Here is a 9,218-nt window from a genome sequence, read left to right on the forward strand (position 1 = left end):
TAATGCAAATGAGACCTTAAGGAATCATCCCCCCTGCTGGACAAAATGGGATTTTGAAGCCACTACAAGTTTTAGCTGTGAGGATTTAAAAAACAGTAACAAAAATTCCAATAAAATTAAATTTAAAAATAAAAAATAATAATAATAATGGCACAAAATCCAACCAGAAAAGCATGACTGTAAAAAGAGGGATAAAATCACAGGTTGGGATCAGAGGAAGAGTGCTGGTGACAGCTGGGGACAGGCAGGGATCTGTTTCCCACAGCTCAGCACCAGCCAGGCTGGCAGTGGCCCCTTCATCCCAGCATCTCCAGTGGGGGGGAAAGAAAAAAAAAATTAAACAAAAGAGGATTTCAGGGAAAACACAGCAAAATTCCACACAGAGAAAGCAAAATTCCCATTTCTCACTCAGCAGTGCCCCCAAAGTTATTTGTGATTGTTATTTGCTCCACATGGGAAGCAGCAGAGTGGAATAAATCCATGGTATCCAAACGTGTGTTTTGCCATAAAAACAGAGGAAATTAAATAGTTGAGAAAAACCAATAAACTCCAGGAATTTGGGCTGAAAGCATCAGGATCATTTTGTGATTCTCTCTTCTCAAAATCCTGGAATCCCAAATCGCTGCAGAGCATCCCCCACACATCTTCCACAGCCCCCTGAACCCATTCAGATCCAAGGAGGGAGACACATGGGAATTTCCTTGCGGGAAATGTAGCTGTTTTATTTGGGATTGAATTCCTATGTAGCAGCCTCGCTCCTCCCAGCTGGGATCCAGGCATTCAAAACAAAATCTATCAAATCCCACTTCTCACATCACCCAGGATCCTTCAAGGGCCACCTCAAAGCTGGGTTGCCACAGGATCCCAAAAAACAAACCAAAAATGTCACTGTTCTTGGATGGAAAAGTGTTTGTGGAAAGGCAACAATTCCAAGCAGGAAAGGCCCAGGAATGAGCTGGTGTGTGGGGGTTGCTCCAAGGCTCCATTCCCTCCAGTCCAGAAATCCCAAAAAACAGTGGTTCAAGTAGGAATCAACCTTGCCTGGACATCTGCAGAGGACTTTTTCCTAAAACAAGTTATTTCCAAGTTAATCCCTAGGATGAGCCAAGATATTCCTTGGTTTGGTTGGATTTCTCCAGCCAAGGAGCTCAGGAGGGGATGGTGGCTTTGCCTCCAAGAAACGATTCAAGATCCTCAGGAAATCTTAGAAATAATCCAAGATTGTGCCCAGAGAAGCTGTGGCTGCCCCATCCCTGGAAGTGTTCCAGGCTGGGCAGGGCTTGGAGCAGCCTGCTCTAGTGGAAGGTGTCCCTGCCTCTCTTTTCCCAGGGAAACCCTTGAAGCTGAGCCTGGTCATGGAGGAAATCGCCACATTTTATGCCAAGATGTTGGATCATGAGTACACCACCAAGGAGATCTTCCAGAACAAGGAGGAAGGTACCATCCCTGGAGGGCTCCTGGATATCCATCAAAGCCATCAGCCCCAGGCTGGGGTGTGGGATGCAGGGAATAGGGGGATTTGTTCCTTATTTATGAGGTTGTAAATGCTGATTTATTTCTGTGGTTTTGGGCTGGGATTTGCTTTGTGTGCTCCCTCTTGAGTTTTAGTGATGGGTGCAGGTGGTGGGTCCTGCAAACAGCTCCAAAAGCAGTTTGGGACCCCAAAGGAATGAAGGATCGATCTCTGATCCCAAAACAACCCCAGACTCTTTCTGGGGAATGTTTACACCTCCCAAAGTGATTTGGTGCTGTCCCTGCAGTTGTGTCTGGGGACTTTTCTCCATAAGATCCCAGCCCCAGGGTTAGACCTGCCAAAGGCACACTGGGATTTACCATTTCCATTTGTTTTCTGCCTCTTTTTGTTCTTCCTTCTGTTTTTTAGTCTTTTTATTCTTCTTTTTCTTTTCTTCCCCTTCCTTAGATTTCTTCTTCCCAGTTTTCCCTGGGGTTTCCTCCTCTTCACTCTCTTTCTCAGCCTCTTTTGTTTCCTCCTCTGGCTTTTTCTTCTTGTTTTTCCTCTTTTTGACTGGAACATCTCCCTTCCATTTATCCTTCTCCTCCTTCACCTCCTTCCCCATCCCTGCACTCCCAGTCTCTCCCAATCCTTCCTCCCCATCCACCTCTTCCTCCTCCTTTATTCCTTTTCCATCTCCACTTCCCTTTTTCTCCTCCTCTTCACCTCCCACTCCTTTCTCTCCCTCCTCATCTTTCTCCATCTCTTGCTCCTCTTCCAGCAATTTTTCCTCCTTTATTTTCCTCTTCCCCACCTTCTCCACTTTCCTCTTCCTGTGCTTCTTTGCTTTCCCTTTCTCCTTTTTTTCCCCATCACCCCATCCCTGGCTGCTGTTGCTTTTCAGTTTTTTGGCTTTTCCCTGCCCCCTTTCCCAATTCCTGCCCTCATCCCTCTCAATTCCATCCATCAAATCCTCAAATTTATCCTTCCTCCCTCTTTTTCTCTTTAATCTCCTTTCCTGCTTATTTTCCTCTTGCTTTTTGCCTCTTTTTCTCTTCAATCCCTTTTCCTGCTTATTTTCCTCTCGTTTCTTCCCTCTTTTTCTTTTCAGGGCTTTGGAATTCTCTTCCTGCTGTGGGATGGGGGGATCCAGCTCCTTCTCCCTCACAGCTGTGAGTCCCACATCCCTCTCCAAAGGATCTCCAGAGGGGGATGCAACCCCACCAGCAACACCTTCACTCGGGACCTGTGGGAAGCAGGAATAAGGGAAGGGATGTTGGGAAAGCAAAGAGGTTATCCCAAATCCCAGGTGAACGGGGGAGATGCAGGATTGGGGCCAGGGGGTCACATTCCCCCCGGTTTTCCTACCCCAATTCCATCCTGGGTCTCCAAGAGCTGCTCTCCCACTGCAGGTCCTGCTCTCTGGGATTCATCCCAGGACCTACAACGACATCACAGCCAGTTCTCACCACCAGCATTCCCCTCTTCCATCCCAAATCAGGGAATTTCTCCCTCATTTCCCCCCAACCACAGCAGCACCACATGCAGGTATCCCAAGGCAGCAGGGAATGACCCCAAAATGGATTTCATGGGATGAGGAAGCTCCAAGGTCTCCAGATAAAACAGGGCAAGTCCTAAGGAAACATTCCCAAAGAAACCTCAGGAGAAAAGGTTTGGCAGCACCAACAGCATGAAGGAAGGGATCAGGTCAATCAGGAAGACACTGGAAAAGGAGAAAGATGGGACACAACTCCTGGGATTTGGGGGATTAATCCAAAGGGGAATGGGAAGGGAAGGAGCGTCCAGATCCATGATCTCCACCATCCATGTGGGTGAGATCCAGGAGTGTTTCCCTGCTCAGCAGAGGGCTCTGGTGAATCTTTGGGAATTCTGTGGGATTTGCAACCATTATAAAGCACCAGCCTGCCCCTGTAATTCCACCCAAGGCTTCTTCAAGCCAGGTAGGGAGTTCTGAGTCTTCAAGTGGTTCATATTCCAGAAAAAAAATGAGAAAATAAGAATGAGGAAACAGCAGCACAGCCTAAACCAAGCTTAATGTCTCCTAGGCTGAGCTTACAGCTCCAAAGTGTGGATTTAGGAAAAAATTCCCCACTGAAAGGGTGGTCAAGCACTGGAATCACCACCCCTGGAAGTATTCCAAAAAACCTATGGATGCTCCTTTGGGACATGGTTTAGTGGATATTTTTTCCAACCTTAAGAATTCCATGAGTTTCACGTTGAGGTGATGAACTTTCCCACAGGGAAACCTGGGGCTTTTCCTTCCGGGTCATTGTCACCTCCCAACCAAATCCTCTGGTCCATCCTAGCTAAACCTGGAGCTAAGCTCAAGCCAGGAATTAGATTCATTCCCTGCTTTTCCCAGCTCCTGGATCCTCCAGCAGGAGCCCTTTGGAAGCCAACTGCCCTGATCCTTCCCAAAAAAAAGAGTTGGAAATCCAGTTTCCTCCTCCCAAGCAGGATGGTGATCACTCTTCCTGAACTCCCAAATACAGGAGAGCCACAATTCCTGCTTTTAGCCAAAATATGCCAAAATTTCTGCAATAAAGTGTGAATGTTGGCCCCTTTCTATAAATTAATCTAGGCAGATAATTAATTACCAGGGGAACATCAAAGCAGGGAAAGCCTTCGAGCTGGCTGGGGAAGGAAACAAGTTCCCAAAAAAACAAAACACCAAAACAGGAGCAGGATGCTTTTTCCACATTGGAACACAGGTTACATAATCCCCACTAATCTCCTTAGGGAAAATCATCCTGCAAAACACGCTCAGCCCCTCCAATCCCATTGGCAGGGACACATCCATGACTCAAAAAGCAAAATCCCAGCAACTTTTGGGATTGGCTCCTTCCTCCAAAGGTTTTATTAGAGGCCTCTCACTGGGAATTTTTAAGAGGCAGAGAGAGGATTAACCAGCTTTAGGAATTCTTGCTTCCTATCTCTGCTAGGATCTAGAGGGAAAGAATTGTCTTTTCCCAGGATTTGGGAGGGTGGGACTTCCCACCAGGGCTCCCCAAATTTATGTAGGAATGTGCACCTGAGCAATCACACCCTGCTGCCTGGGGAGGGTGGATGGGGCTGGAACTTCCCTCTCCACCCTCAAATGCCACCACTGAGCCTCAAATTCCACTTGGAATGTTTTTGGAAAGCTTTAAAGTCGTAGAAGACACCAGGATGTGGGGAAGCTGCTCTGGGGAGGTACCAGAGGTCCAGGAGGGAAAAACCAGGAATTTGCAGCTCCACAGGGAGGAGAAAAAAGGACAAAATTCCAGTCCCCAAGAAGAAAAATAATCCATAAAATGACCCAGCTCACCTGGAAGTGTCTTCCAGCCCCACTGGTGGCCCTTGAGGGGGGTTTGCTTTGGTCTCCTCCTGGAAAATACCAAGGATTTTGGAAAGGTTCCCAAAGCAGCATCACCCCAAAACCAGCACTTTTCCCTCCCTTAGCCCCCTTGGCTAGGATCCAAAACTCAAAATACCAGGTTTTCCCAAGCTTTGAGGTTTTATGGGGTTAGGAAATCCCTGGTTTCCTTCCAGCAGCACAATAAAGGAATTTTATGGATAAATACAGGAAAACTCCCAGCCCTCCTCAACCACCTGCTCATTGGAAGCACTGCTGGGAGAGCAATCCAGGGAACAGAAGGGATGGGAGGGCTCCAAAATAAACATGGATCAAATTCCAGGTGCTTGGAAGATGAAATCACCCTTGCAGCAGATGGCAAGAGGGAAAGAGAGGTGGGGAGCGAAGACACAGGGTGGGAAATACAATGAGGATGAGCAGAAAGCAAGAAAAAGGAAAAAATACAGAAAATGGGGATGGGTTCTAAAAGAAAATGAGCTCAGAGGGGACACAAACAAATCCTTAAAATGGGACTCTTGGAGGCCACTAAAAATTCCAGAGAAAAATTTTTAAAAATCAAAATATATGGAAAATAAAGAGAGGGACTAAAAGAAAATGAGCTCAGAGGACACACAATCCCTAAAATCTGACCCACAGAAGCCAGCAGAAATTCTAGAGAAAGGAAAAACAAAATTAAAATACAGGGAAAATGGGAACCTAAAGGAAAACGAGCTCAGAGGGAACACAGAGCCCTAAAATGTGACCCATGGAGGCCATCAGAAATCCTGGAGAATGGGAAAAAAAAATCAAAATACAGGGAAAATAGGGACATTAAAGAAATCAAGATTTGAGAGGACACAGAGCCCTAAATTCTGTCCCTTTGAGGTCACCAGAAATCCCATCCCACTGTTTTCACACTTGTTTTCCAAGCTGGAACCATCTCCTCCTGCTCCTGACCACACAAGGCATCCCAAAACTCATCCCAGCCTCCTCCAGAGCTCACTCTAAATCCTGACTTCCCCAAGTTTCTCTTCCCAAGGCTTTCAAGGGAAGCCAAAACCACACAGGGATTTTTCCTGAAAGCTGCTGGGGTGAACTCATTAAGGGGAAAATAAAACCCTGAGTTAATTACAGGTTGGTTATGTCCACATCAACTTTCATTCCCTGGGAACACGCCTGCTCTTGGATTCACAATCCTTCAGAAACCCTGGTGGGAAAGTCAGGAAGAGCCATGACCTTCCAAAGTCATTCCTGCCTGGTGGAATGCCAGGCACCTTTAGGGGGTGTTTCAAGGCTGCTCCTTCAGTTTGATCCATCCAGGAGAGTTTGGGGACATTTGGGATCCTGTTTGTGAGAGGGATGGAAAGAGGGGAAAAGGAAAAGCGTGGATGGATTTATACAGCAAGACGGCAAATTAACACAGGAAAAGCAAAATATAGTGGGAATTTGGTGGGATTTGTGCTCCCCAGCATCAGCCAGATGGAATGGTTTGGGTTGGAAAGGATCAGCTTATTTCATCCCAGGTTGCTCCAAGCCCCATCCAACCTGGCCCTGGACAATTCCAACGGGGCATGAACAAGGAAAGCAGTGAAAACCAAATCCCTGAGGAAGGGATTCCCAATCCCAACCTCCTGCTTAAGAACTGAGAGTTCATATCCTGGTGCTCCCCACTGGCACCAATTTGGGCCAACACCAAAGTGTGATGCATTCAACCCCAAAAACAGGAAATTTATTCCCTTAATTTAACTCTTGATGCTCAAAGCTCCTTTCAGGGATCAGGGAATGCTCCCCAATCCTTCAGCACAGCAACCACCACATACCAGCCCGGATGCAGCTCCCTCCTGGGCTTGGATCCCACTGCAGAGCCTCGAGTTTTCCCCATCTGCAGCCTCCTGCTTCAGGGAGCTGCTTGGCAGAAGGGGGACAGAGAAGGGACACACATATTTTAGGATCATGGAATGGTTTGGAAGGGATGATGTTGTTCCAAGCTGCTTTCATGGGCACTTTCCACTAATCCAGGTTTTTCCAAGCTGGCCTTGGACACTCCCAGGGATGGGGCAGCCACAGCTAATTTGGGAAACCCCTGCCAGGGGCTCACCACACTCCCAGGGAAGAATTCCTTCCCAATATCCACTCTAAACCTTCCATCCTTCAGGTGATTCCCCTTTTCCCATCCCTCCATACCCTTTATTTTTCCCTATTAAAAACTCCTTTTGATAGTCCAAGGAAAGCAGAGCTGGATGTGGCATTCCCATGCACAGCTCTGGGAAAGCCCAGCCCTGCAGACCCCATCCCCATCCCAGGACTGACCTGCTGATGATGTTCTCCTGCAGTGGCTCTTCCTTGATTTTTGATGGATTCTTCTTCTTCCCTTTTACCATGGAAGGCTTGGCACCAGGACAGAGTTGGGTAAAGGAAAAGGGAGCTCATGCCATGGGTTTGAATCCCACAGAATTTTTGGGATCATTACAAGGGTCACTCCCAAGCACAGAGGTGGGGTTGGTACCTTCACTGTGCATTCCAGCTCCTTCTTCTTCTTCTTCCTCACTGGCAGCTCCTTTGGCTCCTTCTGCCCCTTTTCCAACTCTTTCTTTCGCTTCCTGGGATAAGGAAGGATTGATCCCACTGAAACCAACCCCTTAGTGGTGACAACAAACCATGATGGCATGATGCCTAATCCTTACACCCAGCAGCACCAAAAATTGCTTCCCAAAAGGAATTCTGAATGAATTGCTCTGCTTGAGCAATGAAATTCCCAGGAAAATCAACAGGCTAACAAAGCTGGAGCCCCTTCAAAAATTCCCGTTCCATGCCCCATGGTACCCACCTGCTGCTGCTCTTCACCCCACTGGCTTTTGACACCTCCATGGCTCTCTCATCCACAATTTCTTGGGGGTGCCAAGGCAGAGAATCCAAGGATGGGCACTGGAATGAGATGGAAGCAGCACAGGGTTGGTGCTCCCCCAGTTTTGCTCTCCAAGGAAACCTCAGCAGCTCAGTCCCAAATTCTGGAGCCCACAGGGTCAAGTTTAGCTTTAACAAGGACCCACATTAAAAAAAAAAAAAAAAAAAAAAGAAGGAAAACCCTTCAGCTCAAGTCCCTGCACTTTTGTTGGAGGAGGAAAAATAAAAGGCAATAAAGAGAAAAAAGAAAAAATTCACTGAAATCGTTCAGGAATTCACAGTTTCCACCACAATTAATAATAATTAAGTACAACAGAGAAATGAGGTAAATTGAGATATTGAGTCCCCACCACCCCCTCTTCTCATGGAGCAGCCAGACTCTCCCAAATCCCTGTCCTCCCCAGAAACCTCAAGAGAATGCAGGGAATACAGGTCACATTCCTGGTCCCCATCCATGAAAAACCTCCACACTGAGGAAAAAAAAGGATTTCTCAAGGAGGTGAGTGAAAACCAGTATGAAACATCCTAAAAGCCTTTCTGGGAGTAGAAAACGCTTGGGAAATATGGGAAAACTCCACGTTTTACCAGGCTTTGCTGTTCCAAGAGCACTTGGAGCTGCAGTTGGGATGAAGCTCAGTTGCTACAGGACATTCCCAATCCCAGCCAGCCCAGGGAAGAGCTCACTCCTCACCCAGCTGCTCCCCTAAGAGCAATCCCCTCTCCTCCAGGAAACTCCTTTAAAGCCTCCCTCAGCCTCATTAGAGGCTCCCAGCCCAGGATGCACCCTGGGAAATGAAGTTTTAGCCCAAAAGCTGAGTTTTGGGACTGCCCCTCAACCAGCAATTCCTCACCAAGGAGACCTAGGAAGCAGGGAAATACTTTGGACCACTCAGGAGGAGAATAGGGCAAAAAATACAGATTTTAAAAATAACCTGGAAAACCCTGCTTACCAGGAGATGCTTCCTCTCCAATTACATCATTAAATCAATCCTCAAATCCATCTTTTCTCACCTGCCTCCCATCAGAGCTCCATGGTTGGATGTGGACACAAAGCCCAGACCCCCCTGGATCCTTCTGCCCATAACCCTCATCCTGAAACCCATCCCACTCCTCTCCAGCCCCTTTTCATGGGATGAGTCCATTGCTTCCACCTGCCCTTGATATCTTCAGGAACCTCATCCCAGCTGAGCCTAACAACGCCTTCATCCATCCCAAACCAGGTGTGAGGAGAACACCTGGGAAGAGGATGGGGAATAAGAATAATGGGCAGAAGCTTTATCAAAATTAGGGGAGAAAAGAAGGATTTAGGGAGAGCTCAGAGCCTCTTCCAGTGCCTAAAGGGGCTCCAGGAGATCTGGAGAGGGACTGGGGACAAGGGATGGAGGGACAGGACACAAGGAATGGCTTTAAAGTGGAATAGGGTCAGACTAGATGGGATATTGGGAAGGAATTCCATCCTGTGAGGGGCTGGAATGGAATTCCCAGAGAAACTGCTCCATCCTTGGA

Source organism: Catharus ustulatus, chromosome 1, assembly GCF_009819885.2.
Source record: "Catharus ustulatus isolate bCatUst1 chromosome 1, bCatUst1.pri.v2, whole genome shotgun sequence".
Lineage (NCBI taxonomy): Eukaryota > Metazoa > Chordata > Aves > Passeriformes > Turdidae > Catharus > Catharus ustulatus.